Here is a 27540-nt window from a genome sequence, read left to right as displayed (position 1 = left end):
CATCAGCTTTCCCACAGATAAACCAAGTATTCCACAGCCAGCCTATGAAGGATGAACAACATTATAACTTTTAAACCTGTGCACTTAACATCTTCCTGAGGATTAAGTACATTCTACCATTAAGTGGACTAAAAGAGGAAGGTAGAAAGTGCTAGCATACCTAGATTACCATGCACATTTACTAGTATTACTCCTGCATTTTTTTACCTACTTTATCAAATACTTGAGACTTTCATTTCATTTACAGATAGTTTCTGTTTCAAGAGTTAAGCCTTCTATTAATCCATATAACTAAATTTTCAGAGCCAGGGAAGGTATGGCTGGGAGGAACAGCAAATGTCTTGAACAAGAGTACTGCAGACTCTTCCTTGGGAGTAAATTACACTGAACAGTATCGATCCTTTCAGAAGCAGATCTGACCTGGAATCCAGATGTGCAAATAATCAGCCAGAGCTTCTGCCATTTATGGCATCCTGATATGTGTCCTTTTCCAAAACTTCACTATAAACCTCAGGACACTAACTGCTCATATTTTATTTGTCCTTGTACACATTCTTATGCTATTGAAGGCTCAGCTTGTGAGTCCAGAATAAACCAACATCACAGATGATGGTGTGCTGAACAATAGCTCTCTAGCTACAAAGAAAATAAGAAAACTAGAGTTCAACTAAAAATAGTCAGAACTCTGTTATCCTCCTGCTTTGTGTCATTTGATATTCACTCAGGGCTAGAAGGCTACATTTATCAAAGCTGTGAAAAGTGGAAGTGTAAATATGATTTATTGTTTAGGGAAAAACATACAGTGATGAGAAGGGAAAAGCAAATGTCACACAGTAAAGCAGACTGGCAAGATGAGAAGAAGCCATTTTCCCTAATCATTTACACAGAAGACAGACTATGTGACCTTAGGCCAGTCATGTGACCGATGTTGCTCAGAAGGCTTTTCTATGAATAACAGGAAGATTTGTTCTACCTGCCCCATAGATATGTTGGATGATAAACAAATTCCTTTACAAGCCTTAACTGCTGAACTATACAGAAATAAGGCAAGAGTCTTGTCTTGACTCTTGTCTACCATTTACTTGGTAACTCTGGACAAGTTTGTTAATCCAGCGTTGCACCTGCCGCAGGATGGGTGCAAATAACCTCCCAGAGGCAGTGTGACATGGGGAAGAAGGAAGGGACTTAAAGCCAGGCACAGTGAAGTTCCAGTTACAGACTCACTCATTCTCCTGTGGCTGTGGAGAAGTGAGTTCATCTCCATAAGCCTCAGTTCCCCCGTATGCACACTGCAACAGTAACAAATATCTATAAGAATGAAATAAAATAGTTTACACAAAACTTTTGGACAGTTTCAAGCAACTAAAAACCACTGGCTTAAACTCATAACAGTTTCTATTCTTGTCATATCACCAAGTCTGTAGGTGGGCAGCTGCTGGTTGGTTTATCAGCTTGGTCCCAGTGTTTCTGCAGTTTTCTCAAGGTTACAAATTGGCTGCCAGAATTCCACCCTTCATAGCTGCATTCAAAGCAGGAAAAAATGGGGAAGATAGAAGGCCCCAAATTCGTTTGTTTCTTTTATCAGTGAGGCAAAGATTTCCTAGAAGCACTTGCTGTATACTCTCATTTATCTATTTTGTTTGAGATATTGAGGACTGAACCCAGGGCCTTTGTCCTAAGCTACATTCTTGGCCCGGTTTTTATATTTTGAGACAGGCTATCACTGAGTGGCGAAGTTGCTCAGGATGGGCTCAAACTTTGGATCCACCCGCCTCAGGCTCCCAGAGTGCTGGATTATAGGTGTCCATTTCATCTTTTGGGCCAGAACTGGCTCACATGGCTCACCTAGATGCAAGCAGACAGAAGCAAGATAGTTTCAGGGTGATCCATCACCTAGGCTGAACCCACTGTGGCCTTGAATAAAATCAATATTTAGGTAACAAGAAAGAAGGCCAAGTGGGTACGGGGAGGTGATGACCAGTGTTGGCTGCAGCTTGCCTCCCAGTCACAAATCATTCCTTACTGTTCTTGCCATCCTTCTTCCACTAATAAACTGAGTACGTTCACTAGGCTTAATAGCCTGTGTTTTCATATGGACTATTAAATCTAATCAGAAGTCCATATTATAATACAAATTTTCCAAACCAGGCAACTAAAGATGAATGTCACAGTGAAAACTCTGACTCATGGAATGTCTTTAACTCTTAACTCTGAGAAAATTTCTGATTTGCAAAAACAACACAATGGGGTCACCTACACCCTGCACTCTTCTTTCCCAAATGTTAAAGTATATGAAGATGGTACAATTCTCAAAACCAAGAATATAACATCAATGTAGTTGATGTTACAAAACTGCATTAAAGTTTCATCAATGGCCAATTAATTGCTTTCTTGTCTAAGATCCAATCTAAGATTGTATTGCATCTATTTATCATGTCCTTAGCCTCTTCTAACTTGAGAATATTATATATAATATATAAATATATTATTACAAAAACATAATATCACAACTAATATCATAGTAATGTTAGTATTATTATTATATAAATATATATATAAATAAATATATATGGAAAAATGTGTGCATCTCTATAGGGTGCATTATGTTAATACACAAACAACACATAATGATCCAATCATGTAATAAGCATTTCCATGTCCTCAAACAGTAACCATCTTTTGTGCTGAGAAGTTCATATCTCCTTTTTTAGTCATTTTGACATATTTCACAGGTTGTTTTCATCCACAGTGGCTCTGCTGTGCCAAAGGAGCACCAGAGCTAACTCCCCCCCTCCACTGTGCTTTGCTGCCCCTTACTGAGCTGCTCTCCATCCCCCATCTCCCAGACTCCCTGTGTCTACTGTTCATTATTCCCTTCCATTCTTCTACCAGACTGATTAGTTTGAGTATGAAATAATTTGACAGCTAGAAATGTTCACTATCCTATTGTAGTTACAGTAAAGTCATTCATGTTAAAATCTTGACTGTGCCATACTGAATTTCAAAATTATATTAATATGTGGTGCCTGGAAGGTTAAATTGTTGATATGCTATTGTGGATTTGCTTGATTGTCATTTACATGAAGAATAAACGTACATTTCAGAGTAGGAAAGGATAGAGGACAAAGTTACAGATGAGTAAAACATGCATTTCTGAAGGATTTTTGCATCTCATTCCGGGCAATGCCAAATTTCTCCCTTGGAGGATTTTCCTGTCCTGACATGCATTCATCACACCATAGTGGGCTGATTTTGAGGGTCCCAGATAGATGCATTGAACATATAAGTGTGAGTAGTAGTAATTAGCTACACTGAAGCAGATCATTTACTATGCATTCCAAAACAGAGTACTAGGCAGTTCCTGGGACTGCAGCCTTCTTGCCTTTCCCTGTGAGGAGGCAGCTGGCAGCAGAGCGAGTCGTGTGCCAAAGGCCATGTGGCAAAGCAGCACAGGATGCTGTAAGAGTGCTTTGAGCAGCGTCTTTGCCTCTCTACCCTGCTGCTTTCTGTTCATGGAGTTAAACTGATTTATCATTTTGGCAAACATATTTAACTACTATACCAATATTTTGGGTCAATGCTTGGGAGCATCTTCTTGACTCTTCCACTGTTTGCTGTTTGGATAAATTGAGACTTGAATGCCCTGAAATGGGAAGCAAATGAATCAAAATATCTGCATTCCCAGGCTTTTATGTGTATTTACCTATCTGGTGTTTAGTCAATGCCAACATCTTCCAGTTGATAGCCGAGCCCTGCTGTAGCCACGGTGCGAAAGGACGCCACACTCGGTGTCTTCCACAACATGTGTGCCACCATGACACACGCTGTGATCTCAGAAGAACACAGTTTGACATCACTTAAAATACTGAATCTATGTGGCCTGCTTTGCTTTCCATGGGCGGCTCTCCATTAGATTTCTCTTTCTATTTTAAAGGTTGAAAGCTAGGAAACTTGTGTCAATGTTCCCCTGGAGGCAAATGATGAGTATCTGCCTTCAGAATTCACGGTACCTGTGGAGTAGCAGGGTATCAAAATACATGAAAAAAAAAGAGCAACAGAACATAAAGGTATCCATTTCCCTCTATATTAGATTTTAAAAAACAACTACAGATTTCTGGGTCTGAGAGTGGTTAAACTGTACTTGCTAACCAAGGCAATGGGAGTATTGTTATCTTTGCGATACCAGATGAAGTTGAAGAGGTAAAAATATGACAAAAAGTAGTAGGAGTATTTTTTTCTTTAAGAAAATATGATACAATTATTTAAAGTAAACATTGCAACATTTCTTACCATATGTATGTTCATCACTTCTTTAGTTTAAAAATCATTTTGTGAATGACTCTTTTGAATGAAAATGAATGATCTTATAGTTTATTTAAATATAGACATGTATACTGTATTTCCAGCAGCATTTTCTTTGGTCATCAGGAATTATATTCCCTCCTGCATGATGTTGAACCCTCATTATTGCACATATAACTAACAGAATAATGTAAAAAACAATAGTAAATTTGTAAGCAAAGACAAGTGGCAGGAAATGACAATAAAACTTCCTCAGGAAATTGCTTACTTTGTTTTCTTTGCTATAATGAGCCTACACTAAATCTTTCATCCTGTATTTCCTAATGTTCCTCCTAGTTTTACTGTCTCTATTCACCTCATGCCTACAGTAGTCCTATTCATTAACAATCAAGATGCAGGGAAATAGATGATAAATGTCCATTTTGGGCTGCAGGGAGGCAGTTCTGGAGAGCTGAATTCTTCCTTACTCTGGAAAAATGAAGACATGAATCTAAGCTAGAGCCTAATCTTAGTGTTGGTCCTGTAGTATACTGTAAATGCTATTTTTAGAGTAAAACAGGTAAATTGTCTCCCAGTCACTTAAGGGAATCTTCAATGAAAATAATAAATTTTTAAAGCAGCAATGTTATTCATTGGTATGAGAGAAAAAAAAATACCAAGGCTGCTTAGAGGACAATTTTCCTCTTCTCAGATTGTCCTCTTCATCATGCTAAAAAGAAGTAAAAAGTTTAAGATGTTTCATGTACATGTATCAAATACCTACCATGAATGTAAACATTATATGTTGTAAGTATGAACTAATGATAATGAGGAGGAGGAGGAAGAAAATAGTGAAAGGGGACATAGAGATGGAGGGAGGGAGGTGGAGGAAGGGAAAGGGAGTAGAAAAGAATCAAGATAGGCTAAGTACATGTACCTATTACTCCCTAAGATGAATGTCAATGCCATGTATTCCAAACCAGTACTAATAAAGTAAGATTCTTTAAAAAAAGAGTTGTGTGCTGACAGCATATGGAGTTTCTTGATTAGTATCCAAAAGTTTGAAAAGTTTGATTCTCTTCCTTACTATATTCTGGTCTGATGAGGCTAGAGAAAAAGCCAAATCAAATGAAACCACGTAAGTTGACAGGAAAGGCATTAATTCCTCTTTTTATTTGGGAAGAGTAAATATGTTCTAAAGAAGAAAACAGGAGCGGCAATAAAAGTCAATTTAAAAGAGGAGAATTTTCATTTCAAAACAATCACAGCTTTATATGTGATGCTGGAAATGGAAGCCTAAAAGTAGCCTTGTAAATATTAGGTGTCTGGCTTTTCACTTCTGTTCTCCCCTTGTATGCTGAGAAGATGAAGCAAGATGAAGCCAAACTCAATGAGCCAGTTTTGTGGAGCTAATTAAATTGTAAATATTTACTGAGTGTCTTTTTTTTTTATACCGGCGATCAGACTCAGAACCTTGTGCTTGCAAGGCAGGCATGGTGCCACTGAGCTAAATCCCTGGCCCCCCGAGTGCCTTTTTTACATAAGAACCTCTGTCTAGGGATCCCAAAATAAAGACCCAGTCCTAGGTGTCACACTGAAAGACTACTGGTGTTCATGTAATCCATGCCCAAGACATCGTCAGGGATACAGACAAGCAGAACCCAACCCCACCTTTGGGATGGAAGGAGGGGATGGGGTGTGGACATCCAACACTCCAGGACTGGGGGCTGGGAGGGGTTTCTGCAAAGGACACAGCAGGAGCACGGAAGGAGATAGAAAATATCATGTTTACAAAAACGGCAGCAAATCCACTGATGCTGGAATACAGGTATTGCAGTTCTCTCTTATAAGTGAGACGAAGTGTCTCAAGACCCCCAGTGATATCTGGAACCTCAGATTGCATCAAACCCTGCATATACCATTTGTTTCTGTATGTCTTCAGTGTTGCCATATAGCACCAGACTTAATCTGTCATGCTGCCTCCTTTCCATCACTACTCATATGCTTTGGGACCGCTACTAAGTAAAATAAGAGATACTTGAACACAAGGACTTCAATACCACTGCAGTCAGTCTGATAATCAAGGTGGCTACTCAGGTGTCTAATGGATGAGTAGCATATCCAGTGTAAATATGATGAAAAAAGGGACGGTCCATGTCTGAGGGAGGGCTGAGTGGGCCAGCTGAGATTGCACTGCACAACTCAGAATAGTGTCCAACTTAAAACTTATGCTCATTTTTAAATCTTCCACTTAATATTTTTGGATCTTGGTTGAACACAGGTAACTGAAACCACAAAAAGTGGGTGACTACTATGGATGAAGTTAGGGTAGCTGGCTCTGGTCTCAATATGTGGGTCCTGAAGATCATGTTAAAAAACTTTGATTTTACCCTAAATTGGAGTGATTAAGCACTGCTTCTTGAAGCACAGTGGTGTGAGAGACGATGGTTCTGAAAAATGACAGTGGGATGGAAAACAAGGAGGTTTTAAAGTCTATTGAGGGTAAGGACTGCTGATTTCACTGTTAGAGAGTCAGTCTGAGATACCTTCAAGAGCTCCAGAAAGGTGAATTTACATGTCTGAAATTCACAAGTCATCAATGGGTACATAACTAGGTACTTGATGGAAGGAGGTCAGATATCATAGATCCTAGAGCTCAGATCTTCATTGGCTCATCAGTAGTACACGGAAAACAAAGCAAAACATAACAAAAGGAAACAAAATGAAACTTCCTCTCCCCACACTACAGCTTGCTTGTTCTGGAAGATGCTTGCAGATGGGAACTGCAGCTGTAGGTTGTGCATTTGGGGAATAGGCTGAGAACCTGGTGTCACAAGACAATATAGGCATCTTGTTATAATACAAAAGTCTTTGATTGGTGCGGGGGTTTTTTTCCTTTTATGTCACACAACAGTGTGTGGTTGCTAGACGGAACTAGACGGCTTTTGCTTATGGCTATAGGAGTATATTACATTTGTGAACACATCCGTATTTACTAACGAACTCTGTGGCAGAAGAAAAGGGGAAACACTGAGGATCACTGTCCTGAAGACAGTAAATTATAGCTGCCTCACAGTAGGTTGGATCCATTACCTATCTGTACACCTGTGTGCTAAGAATGGTTTTGCTAGGTGAACATTTCAAAAAAACTTGTCATAGAGAACAGTGATTCTGAATTTCAACTAGGAAAATGTAGTCTCCCTACAAAAAGAATTCCATTAGTATCAGTAATGGATCTGTATAACAAAAATTATAATTCAATTACATTATTATATTTTGATTTTTCCAGTAAAAATTTTGTACAAATTTGTATTAATTTGCCTCTTGGCCTCTAAAGCCTAAAATATTTAGTATATGTCCATTAAGAGAGAAAGTTTTCAAACTACTGCTATAGATAACAGCACAGCACAATAATGTGGAGAAAATTTACGATGTGCACAACACTATGCTCAAAGTAATATTCCCAGTTTCAAAACTCACAAGCCCTGTGGAGCAAATGCTCCTATTCTCTTTATTACAGATGAGAAGCCTGAAATGCAGAGAAGTGAAATAACCTGTTAATCCATGCTGTGCTGGTTTAACACAATACCTCAAGTTGGCAAATATACAACTAATAATTGTTTATTTGCCTCACAATTCTGAAGGTGAGGAAATCAAAGATCAAGGGTTCTATCTGGTAACATCTCTCTTCTGCATTTACAAGGTGTGATTGAAAAATACAGTGACTCACCAAATTTAAAACATGTATTACAGTAAAAGACACAGTCCCATTAAATACCCGCTCAAAAAAATACTGCCCTGCTCTTCTAAGTCCTTAGTTATGCTGTGCCGAATTGATTAAAAACTTTTATCTGTTTCATAATCATTTTGACTGCGGGGGAAGAGCCATACATCTCAAGGTGACAGACCCAGTGAATATGGTAATCGAGGACACAGCATCCTGTTTTTATAAGCCGACCTTCCTATGGGATGGCAGGTGGCACCAGCATTCACATTTGTTATTACAACCTCATAAAGACACTCAGGAAAGAGGACTTCCAGAACTGCTTCAGAAAGTGGCAAGAACAATGGGATAAGTGAAGGGGATTAATGACAATGTGCTTTGAACTGAAATATATTTTTAAAAATTTAAACCTTCATTCTATATTTTGATCAAACCCTGTAGATGGCCAAAGCAGCACACGCTGAGAAAATATACTTGCATATGAGACAGAATGGGAGCTCCATTTATTCTTTTCACCCCAGAGAAATCCAATCCATCCTTCAGTAACAGCATTCCTTGGTGAGGGCTCGGTCCTCATTACCTGTTAAAGGTCTCACTTCTTAATACTGGCAGTCAAATCCCAACATGAGTCTGGAGGAGACATTCAAATCACAGCACTGGTCCAGGTCTGTAAATTAATAAGTGATAAAAGCAGGGTCTGGAGACAACTGGTCCTCTTTCGGGGCTCAGGCTCTTGTTCACAGGTCTGAATCTTGGAGAACCTCAGGCGCTTGCTCCTGTCCCTCCTCTCCACAGGCACACTCTGGGCTGCATGGCTCCTGAAGGCATCTGTACTTCCTCACTTCCTTTTCTTTTCTTCTTCTTCTATACCGTGTCTGCTTATAATCCTCACTTGTACCACGCTTGTGTCCTACGCAAAAGGGGTTAGTGGGTCTGAGACATGAAAGACTGAGGAGAAAACTCAAATCTCTTCACTTGCTGTAATCCAAATGTATTGGGTGGTCAAAAGGAAAGAGAGTTTTCCTAATTAGAGGAATCGACATGAGCAGGGTCAGTGATACTCAGACAGCTGCCAAAGCATGGCCATGATGGCGGAAGGTGATTCCAGAAGAGATTAGGATTAGATCGGTGGTCCCACAACTAGGATCTTCCCTCTCCTGATAGAGGCAAGCACCTGCCAATATACTGAGGGCCCAAAGAGAACAAAAGAAGCACAGGCAACCTCTGTCTTCTCTTTTGGAGCTGGAACTCTCATCTTCCCCTTCCTGTGGACATTAAAACTCCAGGTCCTCTGGCCTTTGACTCTGGGACCTACACCAGGAGTAGCCAGGTTCTCGGGCCTTTGAGAATCACACAATTTCTTCCCTGGTTCCACTTTTTTTTGCTCAGACAGGATTACACCTCTGGCTGCCTCTGGTTCTCCAGCATGTACAAAGCATATTGTAGGATTTAGCTTTAATAATCATGCAAGCCAATTCCCACAATACATCATAAATCCCCCTTTTTGTATATTTGTCCCTTCCAGGAACACTGCTTAGTACAGTTTATAATTGTTATTAGTGAGGATCAAACTGGACGTTATATGTTTTCAACTCCGAAGTGAGTACAAATACTGACCTTAAAATAGAAACCTGTGAAGCCAAGATTGCAATAATGCTTTGCTGTCAAGAAAGTAAAGAAAGAAAACCATTTCATGTACCTATGTGGAAACGTGAGATGGTAACTAAGGAATTCCTATGGGAATAAATACAATCTACATTTGATATAATTCTGTACCAAGCATTAATGACCTAATACTTCTCAAGTAATTTTAAAGATGTTAGTGTATTTTGCTCCAAAGCGAGGGTCAAATGTGCAGGCTGTGTGTTCTTCTATTTCAGAAAATTCTAATACATTCATTTCTTTCAATTGCTAAATAAGAATAGCTATCTTAATCATATGTTTACTATATACTATGCACTGTATATGAATGATCCAATTTACTGCTAGGTCATAGATTTAATATCAAGTTACACAGATTACATAAAGCACAGAGTGACTAAGCTCTTGGAGTTAATAGTATCCCCAGGTAGCAAGTGAGAAGCCTTTGGATCCACATCTAGGATATCTTACCCTCTTAAACTGTTTATACTACTTCCACATTTTAAGTCCACGAAACACAGAAACCAAAAATTTGTATAATGAGAAGGCTGCTATGTGCACCTGAGAGATAAAAATGAAGCACATCTGATTTAAGGCAAGAGAGAAAAGAACAAATTAAAAACAGACATGAACACATAAAAGTTAGAGGAGTTTGGGGCCATTTAAGAAGGCAAATATCTTCAGACATACCTCAGCCACTCAATACATTACTGTGTACTAGCACAGGCCAAAAATTAGATTTTGCACAAAGGCCATGAATTATTAAGACTCAGTTCTGTTTAGCAAAAATTCTTTGGGAAGATATTATATGACATACTTTAGACCTATCTTAACCAAAATGTTAAATTAAATATTACTTTAAAACATCTTTTAAGCCTTCCAGCATTTTAAAAATTTCACACAATTGGCAATCCTTCATTTTCTGAGCAGAACACTAGTTCCTTTTCAAGAATTATTTCAATTAACTTTCAAAGCGACTGTAGAAGGGAGACATTGCCTTTATCTTTATTTTTCAGATTAATATTTACAGATGAAGAGAGTGAAGCTTTGGGAGATTAAATGATTCACCTCAGGTCACAGAGCTGGTAACCCTAACTAGCCCAGCTGGAATGTGAATCCAGAACCTTAAATCAAATTTGAGTAAAAAGAACACCTAGACTTAAACAGCTTATGAAGGAAGTGACTGTTGTGTGGTATCCAAAGATGGCTCTTGTGATTTCTGCCTCCTGCCATTCATTCATGCAGTCATGGAATTCTCTTCCAAGTGTGCCTGTAAACATCAGAATCTGGCAAAGCTGAAGCAATGCCATTTCTGTGGAAAGGTTACATGACACAGTAACTTCTGTCTTGCTAGCAGATGGTCCTGATGCTGGCTTTGGTGAAGCAGGCTGCCAAGGTGCAGAGGTCCTGTGATAAAAACTCAAGGATGGTTTCTGGCCAAAAGCCTGAAAGGAATTCAAGCTCTTATCTCAGCAGCTTGGAAAAACCTGAATTCTGCCAGCAATGATGTGAATTTAGAAGCAGATCATTTCTCTGAAAAGCCTTGAAGCGTCCACAGCCCCCGCCAACACCTTGAGACTCTGAAGCCGTGGACCCAACTAAGCTGCGTCTAACCACAAAAACGCTGAGATAACAAACATATGCTGCACTACGCTGCCAAGTCTGGGGTTGTTACACAGCAATGGATAACTTAATGTCATGACATTTTAGTATTGAGAACCCACATTTTTCAAAGGAAGTCCGAGCACTTTTATTTCAAAGAGCAACTCAAACACCTTTTTAAATAATGTCTAAGATTCATATTTAAATGATTTCTAGGAAAAGATGCAAATAAATAATGATGTTTTCCAGAAGTAAAGAGATTCTATGGGGTGATATTAATAAATGCTTTGTTTCCAAACTTCATCAAGTTCAAGGTTGTAAGGAATCAGGAAGCCCGGGCTGGGGCACAAGAACATCTTTGGGAGTAGAGAGTCCTTGTACATGCCATTCTTGTTCCCAAGCACCAGATTTGATGTTTTTGGCACCAAAACCGTCAGAGACAATTATTTTTAAGACAGGGAAAAGGAAGTCACTTGCTTAAATGTTAATGTTATAGATTACTCAGAAAGCAACCATGAAACGATGGGAAGGAAACAGAAAAATCATCGCCCCCCACCTCCATGCAAAGTTACTTCTTACACCTTCTCTGCCCACGTGTGCATACAATGTTCTGTGACCATGGACAGATGAGCCTGGCCATGACCATGGACAAAGCAGCTGGGGTAGGAACATGGCTGTTCTGAAGAAAGATAGATGAGGCTCACATTTTCCTTCTCTGTTTTCCCATTTATGCAGTATACTCTTCACTGTCTCATCTCTATGCTCGTTTTGAAACACAAATGATTATTCCTATCTTCAACCTCATTCTCTAGCTATCTCTTGCCTATTCTAGGTTTCTAAAATAGTTCTCATTTGATATTTTTCTAATGGCAGAAAATTATTTTGTTCAACAAACTTATTAAATCAAACAATCTAGAACTTAAAAGTTCAGTTTATCCTCATTATCATCTCTTTTACTGTTCCATTCGCTCTACCATTTTATACCAACAGAGAGAATCCTTGGCAGTCAACTCCTGGATAATTTTTTGGCTTTTACCTTTTGGTTCAATCTGTAACTGTTAGTCAGGAAGTCTTTGTAATGCAAAATAATAAGTTCCTGCATCCAGAATGCCTTGTTCCTTAGTTTTCACATTTCATCAAGTCTGCTGTTGCTCCTTGACTTACAACGGGGTTACAATGACAAACTCCTGGCAAGATGAACATCTTGTAAGTTGGAAATGCCTTCAATACACCCAACCTACTGAGCATCACAGGGTAGCAACACAACATAACTGCAGAGGGACAGATGTTTATTCTCATGAGTACATAGCTACCCAAAAGCTGAGGCCCAGGCTTGCCATGGAGGATCTATCATATACTGCTAGTTTGGGAAAAGATCCAAATTCACAATTCAAAGTAAGGTTTCCAATGAATGCAAGTGACTTTTGCACCATCTTAAGGTTGCAAAGTTATAAGTTGGGAATCATCTGTATGTGCCAGGTGACGCCCAGGGAGTTAGGCAATAATAATTCTGTGAACAAACTTAGAAGAAATACAGCTGAAACATGGTGGCTCTGACCATTGTCACGTAGGACTCTCATTCACTTATTTTTCTGGTTCTCCAAAACACAGACAATTCAAAAAGACCTTGTATCATATATAAGAAATGTGTTTCTGGAATGAATATATCATCAATGTGTTGTAAAGTAAAATACACCTCCGCTGTGCTTTATAAAGGAAAGAAACCACAGCTAATTATTGTCCTGCGATGTTAGTCCAGAGATTCAAAGGCACAGCCGATGCCCACCACTGCAGGACACTGCAGGCTCCTCAGGCTCTGCCTAGGATCCACTGTGTAGTTCTCTGGACTGGTGGTAGCATTCCGGTGGCACATACGCCACAGCCGGCTGTTTGGAAGCTCTAAACCATTCACTGTCATGGGTCTAGACCCTGAACTTTTCATCCTCAAAAAACAGATGGGCCAAATAAGATTTAAAAAATGAAATAATTTCAACGGTGCCTTCTGGCTCTGAGGTAGTACAGTTCTACGGCAGTTATTGGCTCATCTAGTGATATCGCCTAGTAAAATGTTAAAGACTTTGTCTTCCTAGAAAAAGGCCCATCCTACCTTTGATACAGCAGACCTTTCAGTCCACTGTTCTCCCAGTCACCCCCACAGAGATGCTATCTTTTCCAGAATATATTATGTACTAATATGAAAATCAGACTCAAAGTTTAAATAGCACATGGTTTCTCTTCTTTTTCTTTTTTCTTTTTTTGGTACCAGGGCTCGAACTTGGGTCCTTGCACTTGCAGGGCAGGTGGCAGAACCACTGAGCTAAATCCCCAGCCCCCACATGGCTTCTCTTCTATGAGAAACTCAAATTATAAATGAAGAGCAAAATAAAATAGAGATAATAGGAAGTAGGAAGGTAGAGATTTCTCAAATGGGAAAGGGATCGAGAGATGGAGGGAGTTGGAGGGAGAGGAGGGAGAGGGATAAAAGGGAATTAAGATGTGTTATGTGCATGTACCAACTCCCCAAAAGGAATGGAAACATTATCTACTGCAAACGTGTACAAGTAAAAACTTTAAAAAGGATAAAAGAATTATATTAACAGCACTACTATTCTGACAAAACTTTACTGTAATCTCAACCATAAGAAAACCCTATGAAGTTTACTATTAGTATATAAAATATAGCTTCATTATTGCAAACCCTTGACTGATTAGTCAATGATTCACAATGAGTACCTTCAGACTTCTGTGGGGATACAATCGCTGTAATAAATCCCACAAGTTATAAACACACATTGACACCGACATTTCTCCAGATACTGCCGAGTGTTCTCAAGGGGACAAGATCATTCCTAAGGGATCACTCTTGTACACAAATAAATGAATGTACAATGGATTATTGCCATTAACTACTTCCCTTGACGTAGAATTACTGGACCCAAGGCCATGGCCTACAAAGACTTTGAATGTATGAGCCTAAATGGCTGTTCTTGCATACAGATCCAGCCAATTGTCACCAACAACCCAACAGTGAGCTGTTTGGCTTCTCTTTCTCTCCAGCAGTGATCAGTATGCTATTTTATAATCTAAGCAAATTTGTGTGTATCTAATTGCCATGTAAAATATATTTTACACTACTGGTGAAGGTAGACAGGTTGAGGTATTTTTTTGCAAAATGTATACTTCTTGTATTATCCTGGTAAAGGTTTTTCCTTCCTTGGTTTCTGAAGAAATCTTTATATATTAAAACATTGCCAACCATATTCTGTTGAAAATATGCCGCCGCATAGGAAACCATCACCCTATCTTGATATTGGACATGGTCAGAGAAACTGCCGAATGCCACGATTCTAATGTGAATCTTTACATCAGCAGCATTAACACCTCCTGGGGCCTTGTTAGAAAAACAGTTTATCAGGTCCCCATAGGAGCTCAGCTGGACCTGGTGGTGAGGTGTGGAAGTGATTCTGTTGCACACTCACGTTTAAGAAGCACTGACCTAATCCAACCCACTTACTGTGCAGATGAGAATGTTGCATCTCATGAAAGTCACATGAGTTGTCCAGGGTCTCACATGCAGTTGGTGGTGAAGTCGAGGTTAGAACCTACATCTATTATGCAGTACAGAGCTTTCCATCTTCCAGAACAGCATCATTCTTCATCATGCCACAGTTTGCTAACTCCTGCACTAAACTAATAAACACAAGTTAGAAAATATACAACTTTCGAAGGGAGTTTGGAAGTAATGAGAACCAGCCTCTCTTGTTCTAAGGGCACATGCCACTGCTTCATTCCATTATTTTTATTCCTCCCGAAGATAACTAAATCTTATAAGAATCAATAAACACATCCACTAGGAGAACTAGATCAAAGTACTTAACTATGTCTAATTAACATTGTTCAATAATAAGGGAAGGAATGAATTTGTACTACTTAAAGCTCTGAAGGAGAAAAAACAATGCAGTGTAGATCTATGGATTCAATCTTCCAAACAGCAAGCCATGAGAACTTCTTATTCACACCTCCTATCTGCAAATTGTAAAAAATCATGTGCAATTTTCACAACTGAGGGCTTGCAGAATTTGTTTTGTAAGTAGACTTCAGAGATTCTCAACTATGTTCACAGATGAGGAAGATAGCAAGCCAGTTGTGACCGACGGTTCCACTAAGTCACAAATATTAGTATTCAAAATGTGGATCATCTGAAGATGAGGTTCGTTACTGCCCTTGATCATCCTTGAAGTCATCCAGACAGTGGATTATTCACTTGCCAAATTATGCTCTCAAAGAAATGAATGTCTGCTGAAAGAACAAAGTAGCAGATTCTCAAGTGCTTACAGAATTCATCTGTCACAAGTACTACAGAGGGAGGGAGGGAGAGAGAGAGAGAGAGAGGGAGAGGTGATACGCTGAGGAATGTGTCTGGGTGCTGAACAGCCAAGAGCTACTTGAATTGCAGTGACAAAAATGTTCAGTCTTATCACAACAGCTACAGAAATGACTTTGCCCTAAAGTCCACTTTCCTGAAGACTGATTAAATCAAGGACAAATGCCTGGACAGAGCTGTCTGACAGATGAATGAATGATGGCAGTGAAAGTACAGTTAGCCTTGCAGTTGTTTACAGATCCTTCTAGAAGGATAACTTGAAACTGCTGAATTTCAGACAGGGTGGGGGCTGTATTTTGGGTTGAATTTCTACAAGACTGTACAAATATTCATACCTTTTCTAAAATCGAGCAATCAAAAAGTATAGTACACAGAGTGTCACACATTCAATGAGATGTTTGCAAACTCTTTTGCTGCATATTAAGAGGCATATTTTCTAGGCTTTTTTAAAAGTTCAAAATTAATGCTTTTGAAATCTTCAATTCTCACCTCCTACCACTTGCTTTGGTTCCTGGGTGTCAGAAAAACGCAACAGCTTGTGATAACAATAAAATGAATAAAATAAAATGCTCTGACAATCTCTAGTTTATGGACAATTTCTCAAACCCAGTTTCATTTACCTGGCATTTTCTGCTATGAAAACTGCACAACAAAGCACAGGCCGAGAGTCGCTCCATCCACCGGGGTTCCTCCACTGAGCACACACCTCTGAAAGCATTCGAAGCACACGTCTGCTTTTATTTCCCCCTAAGGTTTTATTATTAAGGGCTCTAACACCTTCCCTGTGAGTTTTTCTTAACTCTTTCTATTTTCATCCCGAGTACATTCTCTGTGTGGAATAATGTGCAAACTGTGAGCACTAAAACTACAGCACTGAAAACTGACAAGAAGTAAACTCAAGGTATTCACATCTTTGCAAAAGGAACTCACTCTTGGCCAACAAACCTTGCCAGAGGAGTGAAATGATTCATCCATTTCTCTTCGCTGTGATATTCCCAGAGTGAGCTCTGTCTTCTTTATTTTTACTCTGCAGCTTACCCACTCATAATCCATTGCTAGTTTCCTGAGGGTGAGTAATCATTATGCACCCAGGCAACATAGTTTTATTTAAAAGTTAATCTGAGAAAAAATACATGACATCACATGGAAACCCACTACGAAAATAAGGAGAGCAAATATTCCAAACACAACCTAAAAATGTTTTTAAGATGAGCTGCTGCCTCATATCATGTTAACTACATTCATTTCTGATATGTGTTATTAAAACTTGACACAAGCTCTGAGTCTCACTTATGATAATGCTCAGTCTTTAAAATGTTAGGGAAAGAATGTGGTTCCATTGAGTTTATGAGTCCTAGGGCCTTTAATATTCTAAATTCCAACTGAGTCACAAGCATCAAGAAAAATATCAGAGTCCTCAAAGATTACAAAACAAAAGTAGCCAATCAATTGATATCTGTGAATGGCTTTCCAGGGACCTGGCCTGGACTTCAACTGAGTTTTATTCTAAACTACAAAGTTCACTTGAACCCTTCTCTCAAGCTCTGTTTACCACATTATGCCCTTCTGTGTCCTAAAGCACTTTTTAAATTTTGTTGGTACTGGAGATTGAACCCAGGACCTCAACACTGAGGCCCTCTCCTTTTGTGCTTGTCAAATTTTGAGACAAGATCTTGGTAAGACGTGAAGTTTTCCAAGCTGGGCTCAAACTTTAGATCCTCCTGCCTCAGCCTTCCAGAGGGCTGGGATTACAGGCATGTGCCTGGCATAAAGGACTACTTTTCTATAACCCGGATTCCAGTTATCACCAGACAACTGATGAAAGAAAGAGAATTCTCTGAACAAAGAGCAAATCTTCAAACGTCTAGCAATTACAAAGATGAAGATATACAGGAGTCTAGCTTTACTAAACATCATGAAAAAAATCTCTCTGAAAGTCCTAAAAAGTCAGAAATTATAGTGCCTCAGAATCAAAACACACAAACATGTTTAATGGCAGTTGAAGCATATATTTTTGAAAAAAAAATAGTCCATTGTTCTATCTCAAAGTAATAGATATAAAGTCGTCAAATGGTAGAACAAGAACGGCTGGACTCAGTAATTTAGATCATGGAGTTGTCATTTCCCTGGTGTTAAAAGCTGAATCCTGCTCCTGTTAGTGAACTTCAGTGCTGTATTCCTCTTCCAAGAGCTTTATCTGTGTTTCGAGCCCTCATGCACTGTGCTCCAAGGACTCCAGTGTAAAGGATAATGATACACAGATTGAAATGTGGAGTCACTCATGTCCCTGGGCCAACAGCACCACTACACACACACACACACACACACACACACACACACACACACACGAAGCCCACACAAGAAACTTTTCAACTCATGTGTCCCAAGAATAGGCTTTGTGTACCCAATGGTGAAAAAGCAAAATCAAACAACAAAAAAGTAGGAAATATATCATAAACTCAGAATGGAACTTTCCAGCCAAATGGTCAGTCTCAAGACTTGCCAGGCTCTGCAGGTGAGGCTTCAGGGAGACTTATGTGTCATGCACGAGGTAAAATGATTCTTTCTTCACTAAATCAGATGCTGGCAAAAACTTAGGAGTCAGAAGATAGTGTTAGAGCGAGTAGTGAAAGAAGAAACAAACATGCACGAGTCCAAACAGTCTGTAGTGAGAAGAAAGCCCAAATTAAAGCCACTACTATCTGTACCTAAGGATAAAAACATTTAGCTATTTATTATTTGTTATTTTTCACTGTCACCTGTAAAGACACAAGCTCCTCTGAGTCAGAAGTCTCGCTATAACATCAATTCCTTCAGGGCAGAGATCTTTACTCATTTTATTCCCAGGAGTATTCAGGTGCTTAAAGCAGACAGAGTGAACTCTGAACAAATATTTGTTCAGTAAATAAAACCCAGAAAGCACCCTCATCTCCAAAATGGCACTCAAGCAGGGCCATAACTGATGTCTTTGTAGGTTGTGCCCTACACGGAAGTACCTGGGCCCAGGAGGAAAGAAATGCTAGTATCCAGCAGTGTGTGCCCACCAAAACCTGGCTCAGGTCCATGAGTGTGCAGCTCAGAAAAAAAGAGTCTTCTTGTACTTTGGACAAAGAGGAGTCTTTCTTGGATCGAGTCCCCTGGACTGTATTAAAGAAAGTTTTGCTAGGGAAGCAATGTGGGGAGCTGTGTTAGTCAAGCCACGGGGCACTCCAAAGCCACATACTACATCATCTCATCATGCCACCTTGCAGTGGAGACGCCTCCCCAACACTTTCATTATTCACATTCTCTTGCACCTACAATGCTGTGCAACAGCTGAGTACTCACACTTCAAACAGGGTCATCCACAAGTCCTCACCAACGTAACTTGCAAGGTGAATTTGAAGTCTTAGCATTTTAAAGACATGCTTGTTCTACTCTTCATGTAATTATTAACTAGGTCAACCCACTACTGTAGACAGCTGGGTCATCACTTGTTTACTTTTGTTATTTGTTATAATCTACTGTCAAGAGTAACCGAAAGCACCTGAGATATTTACTTGGACTGAAACGTTCATGTGGAAGCTGAGCTAGAATGAAATAATAGCGACGTATGATGGTACACATAGGTTCACAAACCTAATTCATTTCACAATTCTGGGGAAGACGTCTGCAGTTGTGTTTGTCACCTGATGCAGAGTTGGGGATGGAAGCAAAATTCTGCTGAATGCTCCTGTTTGCATACAGAATTGTTGGAGCACAGACGTGTTTGTGAACCAAGGCATCACTGTACAGGACAATGTTTAACTTGGGCACTGATGACAACTGGATCCCAATAATCCTTTGTTCTTGAGGGCTTTTCCATGTACTGTAAGATATTAAACAAAATCTCAGATATCCACCCACTAGATGCCAGTAACATGTTACATCTTTGTTTATAAATGGGTGAATATGTTACTGAGGGAAAAATTTTTGACCATGGTGTTGGTTTGGTAAGGACATTGACGGCCACTTTGCCTCCTTCAGTCTTCAATCTAAGACTTGGGCCACCTGGCTGGTCGTCTCCTTTTACAGGGGAAGAAATAGTTTAAAACTCTGATGCAACTCTAATCTTCACAATCCTGGTGCTGTTCTGGAGAGATTTCTGCACTCGGGCTTGTCTCCAAATCATTTTAGAACAGGCCACGAATAAACAAAGCTTAAAATAAAAGTCTGGGGAAGGAAAGGTTAAAAGCAAGATCCATCTATGCATTCACTCTGGTATTTCATCCTTCTCAGCTGATGTTTGACCATATCTATTCTGCATATGCCAGGAGTGCCTCACTTTTTCAAAACACCTTCATCTGGATTCTGGAAACCAGTTTGATCATTCCCACCTCCCTCTTCATCTTCTGAGGGTGAGAGATGGGGCCAGGACTCTGGTTTCCTCTACATTCATCAGCAGTTTGGCATGGCCACCAGCCTGGTCCACTGACAAATGCTGCCTGTGAAGTGTTAGTTCTCAAAGCAAGATAAGTACAGCAAGCAAAAGTGTTTCCAAAGTTTTACAGCAATTTGACAGATTAATTTCATCTAATAAGAAAAAATAGTGGCACATTTTAAATGTCCTGATTTGACTTTTCCTTTCATTTCATTTTCCCTTGTTTTTACCGTGTGTAACAAAGGATCAGTCCACAGAAAATCAGAAAAGAAAAACAAAGGTCCTCCACTACAGACATTGAGAGGGGCCATCTTAAATGATCCTATCTAATTCTGTGGCATAAAATACTTCCACAGACTGAATGTTTGCATTCCCAATTCATATCCTGAAGCCTAATTCCCCATATATGTTATTATGACATGAGGATTATTATCCATATGTTCCCAGTGCCCAGTTTTCTATCCGCAGTGATTACATCCCTGAGTTACAGATCCATGTTTAACTATCTACCTCTTATCTCCACTTGGAGGTCTAACAAGCGTCTCATAGTTAACATGTCCTGACCTGAAAGGAAGATTTGTTTTATGGTCATTGGTATTGTTCCTACCTATTCTTTCTCAGGTCATTAAATGGTAGTAACTCAGTTTTTCAGGCTAAACACTTTGCCGTTGCCAAGTTTTTTAGTTTATGTATACTATTAGTGTATACATACACACACACACCCCATATATATTTTAAGCCACATATCACCATATCGGCAGGAGATAGGGCTTCCTAGGGGAGCACCTGCCCGTTATTTGTATACACTGCTATAATCCTCTGGAGGCCCCATCGAATCTGTTTCCCATGGTCCTGACCTGACTTGGAACCTTTATCCTGAGGGCTCCCTCCTAACCAAACACAGCACCCTCCTCTTGCTCTGTAAACACTTCCAGTGCATTCTTGCCTTGGGTACTTGCGAATTTTGCTTCCCTCTGCTTGAAATGCTTTTAATCCCAAACTTTTGCTTCTCTGAGAACCTTTTTGCAGGGGTGATGCTGCAGTATGCATCCCTTAATCACACTGTTATTGCAGTGCACTGTAACTAACATTGTAATAGGAGCTTACTATTTGTCACCTTGCTCATTGTTTCTCTCTCCCCTAAAATATAAGCTCTCTGAGGGTAAGCACTTTCATTTGTTTACTGATTTCTCGCCTGACTGACCCAGAGCAGATCCTAAAATGTGTTTGAAATATTTATTTTCAGTATATTAATACAGTAGTAAAAACAGTGTAACAATTGACGGAGTTTTGTTACCTATGCTAATAACTCATTCATGGTATCCCGTCCACATTTTTACGGAGAGACTATTCATGCTCATAAGCATGGTTTTCACATAACACTTAGAATTAAATATGTAGACTAACAAATGTAAACCATAGAGAAGTGCATTAACTCAGGCTCATCGGATTCTTATTTTGTGACAAAAAGTTGAGTTTTGTTTAGCAGACTTCATGGAAAATTCAATATAATAGTGTAGATAAAGTGGAAAAGAAATACTTTAACATTTTTAGGGAAGGCAATCATCAAATAGCAAGGTGAAAACCATAAAAGTACAAATATTTGCAAGGCTAATTAAAATGCAGACTTATCTGCTCTTTAGCACATGTCACCCATGGCTCTGATAGACGACATCATTAGCCGCATTCATTATCTTGCAAGTATTTATTGAATACCTACTATGTGCTGGACACTATTCTGGGAGGTGGGAAGGGGATGATATAGACATCAACAATGCAGACCGAAGACTCCTTCCTTAAGCTGCTTTTCCAAACACCTGTTTTCAAAAGCAGTAAAACTATTTTCATCAGCCAAATTCTGTAATTCATTGTCTTCAAGGCACTTTAGCTTCTTCCTTGTTAGAGATGAGTTTAGTCTTTTCCCCAGACACTATATTTTAACATGTCTGAACAGCTTCAAAATGAAGATATATTCTCTTCCATTACCACAGGGAGAAAACATTTAGGAAGTGCTTCTCAGATTTTGATTTATTAAAGACAAAACCATTTATCATTCTCACCAGGGAATATTTATATATAAATTTCTTCTCATCATGTAGTTTTGGACAAAAACATGAAGCAGCAGAAAGTGTCTTTTAAGCAGAAATGGAATTAACATCTATGCACACACTTAGTAATTTTCTCATCTTCCCTGTTGGGGGTTTGCATCAAAATACTGCTCATCCCAGATGCAGGGAAATCATCAAGTCAGATTTTTATTCAAGCTGAACTGTAACCTCCCTGAGCCTGGGGGCTTGATACATTCATTCATGGAGTGGATTTGCTTTACTCTGCAGGCAAGTTTATTCCAGCTGGGATGCTGGTTTCTTTCAGGTGAGAAAAAAAAATTCTTTTCCTGTACCTTTTTGTACTTGGTCAAGCAATGTTGTAACTGCTAAGAACAGTCTCATTTTCCTTGTGAAGTTTAAGTTAACTGAACTATGTGATATTTTCTTTCCTGCCTCATGTCTGGCTTTTCCAGCAAGCAGCCTCTGAGCACACACGAGCCAGATGTGCTTTAAAGAACTGTACTTTTTAACTCTTTTTTTTTGCACCGAACTGTTTTTCTTTTCAGAAAAAGAAGAAAAACATAGAGAAAGGAAAAAATTTTCAATCGCCCACAAATGTAGAGAATGCCAAAGAATGGCTTCCCAAATATATAATTTCACCCTAACCATCAATACACATCTTTTGGGGAAAAAGTTCAATAATTTAAGTTGAAAATTCCCATGAGAACTATCTGAGAAAGAAGTTAAACCTCACACACACACACACACACACACACAAACACTCATATCTAACTGGCAAATCACCAACAAAAGTGGATCATATGTTTTCAATCAGGCAGAACTGGGGTTTTTTTGTTGGGTTTTCTTTTGGTACAGGGGATTGAACTCAGGACCTTGCGCTTGCAAGGCAGGTGGCAAAACCACTGAGCTAAATCCCCAGCCCTCAGGCAGAACTGTTACTAAAAAAAAATATTTTTTTTTTGTACCAGGGATCGAACTCTGGACCTTGCACTTGCGAGGCAGGCGGCGGCACCACCGAGCTAAATCCCCGGCCCTGTTACTAAAATTTAAAATAAGTGTAATAGACTCAAAGTGTATCCATGTCACTGTGCATGGTCTAAAGCAAGAAAACCAATCAACATTACGCTTCTATCAATGAAAATATTTTAAATGGGTTTAGTGAAATGACCTTTAGCTTTGTGTCATTTGTTTGCATTGAGGTATGTTTTAAAAACAGCATGAAGATGAATGCTATTTATTTGGGTACCATCTTGTTTTAGTTCACATTTTGACACAGCATTCCCACCATGAGAGCCCACAGCAGAAATCTTTTTACTTCCTTAGGCATGCGGATGACTGTCTTGAGCAACGACATTATTTATGTCATGTAAGAATACTAAATTGTGAAATTGGTTGTGCTCCTGTTTGTTTGAATAGTAATTCTGTTACCACCTTGAGCAATAGGGACAATGCTAAGAGTTTGTGAACAATACTTGTTCCTCAGCTGTACTTCATTTTTCTGTCCTTACTTTCCTTTTATCCAATTTCCTGTTTATGGGTTTTATTCTGTTGTATCATATGTATCAGGGTGAGCCAGCTCAAATTCATTTTATAAAAAAAGGTGAGGCTTCCAGAGCCAGGGAGAAATCTATCCATTTGCCAGCAAAAATAATTTCTCATTAGATATATACATATTTTCATCATGACTCAAAACTACATGCAACAGTCTTTATTTTTATTTTTTGTTTGTTTGTTTTCTTCTCAGGAGCCAGATGCACCAAATGGAGTTTATTTTAAGGTTGAAAAGAGGAGGACAGTGTATTCAAGTGAAGTCTAAGGAAGTCTATTCCCAAACTAGGGAGCCATGGGCAGATAGATCATAAAGAGAAGAACTGCAATTTCAAATATAATTCAGGGGCTGGGGCTGTAGCTCACCAGTACAGCACTTGCCTAGGATGTGCATGGCCCTTGGATCAATGCCCAGTACTGCAGGCAAGCATGCATGAATGAATGAACAAATGGATGAATAATACTAAGATAGTAAATGGACATTTTTAAAACCTCTAACTCAGCATGCAAAAGTGAAAAAGCAGATCCCTCCATACAGAGCCTGTAGGAAAGGTGAGAGAGCCAGGGATTTAGCTCTGGCCTGCAAGCACAAGGGCCCGAATTCGATCCCCAGTACCAAAAAAAAATTATTCAGCAAAGGTGAGAAAGAGAAACCCACAGTGATGACTCATAACCCCTTCAACTTCTCAGAAGTTTCTAGAGTCTGGAAGTTAGAGAGTGATCTTCAAAGACATTTTTGGGTTTTTTTGGACAGATTTGCTGAGTTTCCCATCCATATAACGCAAAGAAGTGGGTAAGGGGGGTAGGGTATTATTCCTACACTTCAAGCTTGGGAAGAAGCTTTTAAAAACCACTTGAAGCCACAATGAGATGCCTTCTTAAACCCACTGAAATAGTTGTCATCGAAAAGATAATAACATATTGGTGATGATGTGGAATACTGCAACTCTTTCACAATGGTCCTGAGAATATAAACTTAAGTAGTGTCTGTGAAAGACAGTCTGGCAGGCCTTCAAAAGGTTAAATAAAAGAATTACTAAGGCTGGGGTGTAGCTCAGTAGTGAGGCACATTCCTAGCATGCACAAGCCCCTGGGTTCAATCTGCAATATAAAACAAAAAACAAAACAACAGAAAACACCACACATATTATGGCTTAGACATAAATGTTCCCCAAGCTATCATGTATTCAGAGGTAAGACTTCTGGAAGGTGACGGGGTCATGGGGGTGCTACAGCCACCAGGGGATGACTGCACTGATGAATCCATGGCTGAGTCTACTGTGAGGAGGCAGGCTGGCTGGAAGAGGTGGGCCACTGGGAGAGGAATCTGGAATGGTTTGTGTCTGTCTCTGCTCCTCCCCTCTCTCTGCCTCCTGGCTGCCATGAGGTGAACAGGTGTTCATTCCCCATGCCCTCTCCTATGCTGTTTCCGTTTTGTAGCAGGCCGAGTGTGGACTGACTCTAAATAAACCTCTCTTCCTCTAAGTTGTGGATGTCAGGTACGTATTGTGTCCAGCAACAGGAAAATGGCTTCAAACATCATGCAAAGAGAACTATCCAATATCTCATATTCTAACAATTCAACTGCTACAAGTAATCCTAAGAGAAGTGAAAATATCTTCTCACAAAAACTTACAAGCCAGGCGTGGTGGCGCATGCCTGCATCCCAGCACCCAGGAGGGTGAGGCAAGAGGAACAGTGGAAGTTGGAGGCCAGCCTGGGTTAAGGACAGCCTGAACTGCCGAGTGAGACACTGTCTCAAAAAACAACCAACCAACCAACCAAACAAACAAACTTACACATTAATGCTCATAACAGTATCATTTCTAAAAGCTAGAAATGAAAACAGTCTACAAGTCCGTCAGTTGACAAATAAACAAAATGCGACATATCCACAAACGGATTTCTATTTTACAATAGAAATATTAAGTACTGACACATTCTACAACATGAATGTACCCAGTATACACTGCACTAAGTCACAGAAGTCTATAGAAAACACCACAGATTGTAAGATTCCCTTTAAATGAAATACCTAGGATAGGGAAATAGAGACAAAAGGAAATTACAGGTTTGTCAGGGCTAGGGGATCCAAGAAGTGGAGAGGGGCAGAAGATCACATGTGTAATTGTAATTGTTCAAAATGGCTTTCACCATCAGAACCTCCTCTCAATGTCTCTCTCCACGATCACTTGGCCCCTTCCAGTCCCTACGCTTAAAACCCACATCACCTGTCTTCCAAATGCAGTTAGTTGCAAGTCCCTGAGATTCTGCAACCCATCCTGCACTGGGCTCTTCCATCTCCCTTGCTACGACTTTGGTACAAAATATCTGAAATACTTTGTCTTTTCTCTTCGTTATCTACTAAATTAACTTTAAACATTTTTCTCCGAAGTTGAAATAATACACCCAGGACCTGATTTTTTCAGAGTGTCAACACCGCTGTACAGAGTAACAGACATAAACACCGGTGGCCAGGATGCACTGCTTGCTGTCCATCAAGCTGGGGTTCCCTCGCTCCTCTCCATGGCACAAAATCCGCTCAAACCTCAACACCCACATCACGTCTCTCCTGGAATATTTCTCTCATGCCTCTGAGTGTGAGAAATCTCTTTCTGAACATATGACGGATCCTTCTTTTGTGACTCATATGTAAAAACTATACATGGAGAAGAGAGAATGAGAAAAGTGGAATAGAGGAAGGCAGGTAAGACATTGAAGAAGGTAGGAAGGAGGAAGAGAGGGAGAGAAGCCTCTGTGGACATGACTGAGGGTCTGCTCTGAGGCAGAACCTGGGAGAGGCTCTCTCATGTGTCACCCCACTCAACACTTACAACAGCCAGTCCTGTGAAGTCTGACCATGATCCGCACTTTTCAGGAGAGGACACAGATTAGAGAAACGAGATGCTCTGCAGGCCTACCGCAGTAGCACGTAGGCAGCAGTGTGAAGGCACAGCTTGTGATGAGCAGTCCCAGAGGAGGAGGACAGTCTCTCAAGGTCACAGAGAGAAGAAGTAATGTGTGGCATCAGAGCATCAGGACAACAGCTGCAAGGAGCAGCATGGGAATGTGGCCAGAGGACGTGGCCGGCATCTACAGAGAGGTCACACGCAGCCAGGCCGAGGCCAGCAGGGACAGGGACAGGGCTGCAGCGAGACCACGACCAAGCCGTTTTATGGGGGAGGAGGGCACTGTTAAAATTTTAGAAATAATACATTTGGAAAACATGAACCTGCAATGATAAATAAAACTTTTTTAAAAATTCAGGAAATGTTTGCTTTTAACAAGGGTGCTGCTACCCCTCTATCCACCCAACAAACACTGCACCACATTACAGTGTCTCTAACTTGAGATTCTAGCCTTTGCCTCTTATAGACACCCAGGCTGTGTTAGACAGTTATGTCCTAGGCACTTTGTAGCATTTATTTTTCCTAGTATACTGCTCTTTTCATGGCAAACACTCAAGGAATATTTGTTGAAATCACAAATTTTACTCATTCCCATCAATCATTTTAGAGAAAAAAATTACACTAATCTCATTTTCTTGTCATCATATTTATGTTAAATATAAGTGCTGATATTTCTGCTAGGCCCAAGGCAATGGGCATGGCATAGTACTCACTGTCATGCTTGACAGAACATAGCTCTTTCAGTAATGTCTGGATAATTTTACCAGCTGTAAGTATAATGGTTCCATTCTAAACCATATTAGAGCACTAAGAAGAACAATCAAGCAAGAATCACTTCATCCCAGGGAGAGGGAATTCCTGACTAGGTACAGCTCCTTTGCTCTGCTGGATTACAGAACAAGGCCAAAGCAGTAACTTCAAAGTTAGCTCACTCTACCTTTAAACCGGAACTGCCCAAACTAGGCTCACTCATGGACCTGAAA

At 39.8% G+C, this 27540-nt stretch overlaps 1 protein-coding gene across 4 annotated transcripts in view; it reads right to left on the bottom strand.

The window, feature by feature from the left end:
* Fbxl7 (F-box and leucine rich repeat protein 7) overlaps positions 1 to 27540 on the bottom strand; it is a 399360-nt gene that overhangs the window by 151189 nt on the left and 220631 nt on the right. The window contains exon 1 of one of the 4 annotated variants that reach the window (XM_087189245.1): positions 1 to 27540. This exon is cut by the window's left edge and continues 4371 nt beyond it. The exons of the other annotated variants lie outside the window; for them this stretch is intronic. The gene's annotated coding sequence lies outside the window, so the exon portion shown is untranslated. 4 annotated transcript variants of the gene reach the window in all.

The sequence above is a fragment of the Heterocephalus glaber genome, unplaced genomic scaffold (assembly GCF_053883595.1).
Source record: "Heterocephalus glaber isolate CG9 unplaced genomic scaffold, H.glaber_assembly_v1.0 deba00001538, whole genome shotgun sequence".
Taxonomy (NCBI): Eukaryota; Metazoa; Chordata; class Mammalia; order Rodentia; family Bathyergidae; genus Heterocephalus; species Heterocephalus glaber.
This window is presented reverse-complemented; position numbering and strand designations above follow the sequence as displayed.